This window comes from Arachis ipaensis, chromosome B5 (genome assembly GCF_059453495.1).
Source record: "Arachis ipaensis isolate K30076 ecotype BB chromosome B5, ASM5945349v1, whole genome shotgun sequence".
Taxonomy (NCBI): domain Eukaryota; kingdom Viridiplantae; phylum Streptophyta; class Magnoliopsida; order Fabales; family Fabaceae; genus Arachis; species Arachis ipaensis.
The window spans coordinates 103,070,429-103,075,229 of NC_142440.1; the positions used below are offsets into that span (position 1 = coordinate 103,070,429).

The following is a 4,801-nucleotide window of genomic DNA, read 5'->3' on the forward strand; positions in this document are numbered from 1 at the left end:
CAATATTTTATTCTGAGCCAATATGGCATTCAGAGTATCAATTTCAAGAACTCCCTTCCTCTGAGGCGTCCCATTACTCATAGGATTCCTTTCAGAAGTGTACATGAACTGGTTATTTGCAACCATGTCAATGAGTTCCTGAGCTTCTGCAGGCGTTTTCTTTAGGTGAATGGATCCACCTGTAGAATGGTCCAATGACATCTTTGATAATTCAGACAGACCATCATAGAATATATCCAGGATGGTCCATTCTGAAAACATGTCAGAAGGACACTTTTTGGTCAGTTGCTTATATCTCTCCCAAGCTTCAAAGAGGGATTCACCTTCCTTCTGTTTGAAGGTTTGAACATCCACTCTAAGCTTGCTAAGCTTTTGAGGAGGAAAGAACTTGGCTAAGAAAGCCGTGACCAGCTTATCCCAAGAGTTCAGGCTATCCTTAGGTTGAGAGTCCAACTATATTCTAGCTCTATCTCTTACAGCAAACGGGAAAATCATAAGCCTGTAGACCTCGGAGTCAACCCCATTGGTCTTAACAGTATCACAGATTTGCAAGAATTCAGTTATGAACTGAAAAAGATCTTCTGATGGAAGTCCATGAAACTTGCAGTTCTATTGCATCAAAGAAACTAATTGAGACTTTAGCTCAAAATTGTTTGCTCCAATGGCAGGGATTGAGATGCTTCTTCCATGTAAATTAGAATTTGGTGCAGTAAAGTCACTGATGAACGGATAATTTATACGCTTTTTGGCATTGTTTTTAGTATGTTTTTAGTATAATCTATTTACTTTTAGGGATGTTTTCATTAGTTTTTATGTTAAATTCACATTTCTGGACTTTACTATGAGTTTGTGTATTTTTCTATGATTTCAGGTATTTTCTGGCTGAAATTGAGGGACTTGAGCAAAAATCAGATTCAGAGGTTGAAGAAGGACTGCTGATGCTTTTGGATTCTGACCTCCCTGCGCTCAAAATAGATTTTCTGGAGCTACAGAACTCAAAATGGCGCGCTTCCAATTGCGTTGGAAAGTAGACATCCAGGGCTTTCCAGCAATATATAATAGTCCATACTTTGGCCGAGTTTAGATGACATAAAAGGGCGTTTAACGCCAGTTCTATGCTGCTGTCTGGAGTTAAACGCCAGAAACACGTCACAAGCCAGAGTTGAACGCCAGAAATACGTTACAAACTGGCGTTCAACTCCAAGATTGACCTCTACACGTGTAACATTCAAGCTCAGCCCAAGCACACACCAAGTGGGCCTCGGATGTGGATTTATGCCTCAATTACTTACTTCTGTAAACCCTAGTAACTAGTTTATTATAAATATGACTTTTTACTATTGTATTAGACATCTTTTGATCATCTTTTGATCATCTTTTGATCATCTTAGGATCTTTTGATCATTTTTAGATCTCTAGACCTCCATGGGAGGCTGGCCACTCGGCCATGCTTACCCTATGTTCACTTATGTATTTTTCATACGGTAGAGTTTCTGCACTCCATAGATTAAGGTGTGGAGCTCTGCTGTTCCTCAAAGATTAATGCAAAGTACTACTGTTTTTCTATTCAATTCAACTTATTCCGCTTCTAAGATATTCATTCGCACTTCAACCTGAATGTGATGAACGTGACAATCATCATCATTCCCTATGAACGCGTGCCTGACAACCACTTCCATTCTACCTTAGATTGAATGAGTATCTCTTGGATCTCTTAATCAGAATCTTCATGGTATAAGCTAGATTGATGGCGGCATTCATGAGAGTCCGGAAAGTCTAAACCTTGTCTGTGGTATTCCGAGTAGGACTCTGTGATTGAATGACTGTGACGAACTTCAAACTCGCGAGTGTTGGGCGTAGTGACAGACGCAAAAGGAGGGTGAATCCTATTCCAGTATGATCGAGAACCTCAGATGATTAGCCGTGCTGTGACAGAGCATTTGGACCATTTTCACAAGAGGATAGGTGCAGCCATTGGCAAGGGTGATGCCTCCAGACGATTAGCCATGCAGTGACAGCGCATCAGACCATTTTCCAGAGAGGATTAAAAGTAGCCATTGACAACGGTGATGTCCTTACATAAAGCCAGCCATGGAAAGGAGTAAGACTAATTGGATGAAGACAGCAGGAAAGCAGAGGTTCAGAGGAACGAAAGCATCTCTATACACTTATCTGAAATTCTCACCAATGATATACATAAGTGTTTCTATCCTTATTTTCTATCTATTTATTATTTATGTTCGAAAACTCCATAACTATTTTATATCCGCCTGACTGAGATTTACAAGGTGACCATAGCTTGCTTCATACCGACAATCTCCGTGGGATCGACCCTTACTCACGTAAGGTTTATTACTTGGACGACCCAGTGCACTTGCTGGTTAGTTGTATCGAAGTTGTGAATGAAAAACGATTTATTAAGACGTGCGTACAAAGTTTCTGGCGCTGTTGCCTGAGATCACAATTTCGTGCACCAAGTTTTTGGCGCCGTTGCCGGGGATTGTTCGAGTTTGGACAACTGACGGTTCATCTTGTTGCTCAGATTAGGTAATTTTCTTTTTGTTTTATTTTCAAAAATTTTTCAAAAACCTTTCAAAAATTTCTCATCTGTTTTCGAAAATAAATAAATAAATAAATAAATAAATAAATAAATGTTTTCAAAAAAAATATATTTTTCTTCAGAATTTTTAAGAATGAATTCTAGTGTTTCATGATGATTTGTTGAATCCTGGCTGGCTGTGAAGCCATGTCCAAATTCCTTTGGACTGAGGATTCAACTAATCACTTCAATGCATGTAATTACATACTAAAGCTTTGCTGGCTATTAAGCCATGTCTAACCCTCGGATTGGAGCTTTAGACTAAGAATACAAGATTCCTGGAATTCATATTAAAAAATTTTGAAATCCTTATTTTCTTTTTCCTATATGTTTTTTTTCGAAAAAAAAATATACAAAAATCCAAAAAAATAAAAAATCATAAAAATAAAAAATATTTCATGTTTCTTGTTTGAGTCTTGAGTCAAGTTGGAAGTTTGGTGTCAATTGCATATTCATCTTGCATTTTTCGAACAATTCATGCATTCATAGTGTTCTTCATGATCTTCAAGTTGTTCTTGGTAAGTCTTCTTGTTTGATCTTGATGTTTTCATGTTTTGTGTCTTTTCTTGTTTTTCATATGCATTCTTGCATTCATAGTGTCTATACATGAAAAATTTTTAAGTTTGGTGTCTTGCATGTTTTCTTTGCATTAAAATTTTTCAAAAAAATAAGTTTTTGATGTTCATCTTGACATTCAAAGTGTTCTTGGTGTTCTTCTTGACATTCATAGCATTCTTGCATGCATTCATTGTTTTGATCCAAAATTTTCATGCATTGAGTCTTTTTCATGTTTTTCCCTCTCATCATTAAAAATTCAAAAATAAAAAAAATATATCTTTCCCTTTTTCACTCATAAATTTCAAAAATTTGAGTTGACTTTTTCAAAACTTTTTAAAATCTAGTTGTTTTTATGAGTCAAATCAAATTTTCAATTTAAAAATCTTATCTTTTTCAAAATCTTTTTCAAAAATCAAATCTTTTTCATTTTTCTTATTTATTTTCGAAAATTTTAAAAATATTTTTCAAAAATCTTTTTCTTATCTTTATCTCCTAATTTTCGAAAATAACATCATCAATTAATGTTTTGATTCAAAAATTTCAAGTTTGTTACTTGCTTGTTAAGAAAGATTCAAACTTTGAGTTCTAGAATCATATCTTGTGATTTCTTGTGAATCAAGTCATTAATTGTGATTTTAAAAATCAAATCTTTTTCAAAACTAATTTCAATCATATCTTTTCAAAAATATCTCTTTATCTTATCTTTTTCAAAATTTGATTTTAAAATATCCTTTCTAACTTCTTATCTTCTTATCTTTTCAAAATTGATTTTCAAATTTGTTTCAACTAACTGACTAACTTTTTGTTTGTCTCTTATCGTTTTCAAAACTACCTAACTAACTCTCTCTCTCTAATTTTCGAAAATATCTTCCCTCTTTTTCAAAATTTCTTTTTAATTAACTAATTATTTTAATTTTCAAAAAATTACTAACCTTTTTCAAAAACTATTTTCGAAAATCACTAACTCTTTTTCAAAAATAATTTTCGAAAATTCTCTTTCTCTCTCATCTCCTTCTGTTTATTTATTCATTTACTAACACTTCATCTCACCCAAATTCGAACCCCCTCTTCCATCTGTGTTCGAATTTTTTCTTCTTCTTTTCTTCTACTCACACAGGGACCTCTATACTGTGGTAAAAAGGACCCCTATTATTATTATTTTTCTGTCCCTCTTTTTCATATGAGTAGGAGCAAGGACAAGAACATTCTTGTTGAAGCATATCCAGAACCTGAAAGGACTCTGAAGAGGAAACTAAGAGAAGCTAAATTACAACAATCCAGCAAGCACCTTTCAGAAATTTTCGAACAGGAAGAGGAGATGGAAGAAGCATCTGCATTCCTGCCATTGGAGCAAACAATTTTGAGCTGAAACCTCAATTAGTTTCTCTGTTGCAGCAGAACTGCAAGTTTCATGGACTTCCATCTGAAGATCCTTTTCAGTTCTTAACTGAATTCTTGCAGATATGTGATACTGTTAAGACTAATGGAGTATATCCTGAAGTCTACAAGCTCATGCTTTTCCCTTTTGCTGTAAGAGACAGAGCTAGAGTATGGTTGGACTCTCAACCTAAGGATAGCCTGAACTCTTGGGATAAGCTGGTCAAGGCTTTCTTAGCCAAGTTCTTTCTTCCTCAAAAGCTGAGT

The 4,801-nt window shown here is 35.0% G+C and overlaps 1 non-coding gene across 1 annotated transcript; it reads left to right on the top strand.

The window, feature by feature from the left end:
- The first annotated feature begins 259 nt into the window (after window positions 1-259).
- On the top strand, window positions 260-363 carry LOC148565203 (small nucleolar RNA R71). Its single transcript, XR_015884623.1, has one exon. It is a non-coding gene; the product is annotated as a small nucleolar RNA R71 (small nucleolar RNA).
- The last annotated feature ends 4,438 nt before the right edge of the window (window positions 364-4,801 follow it).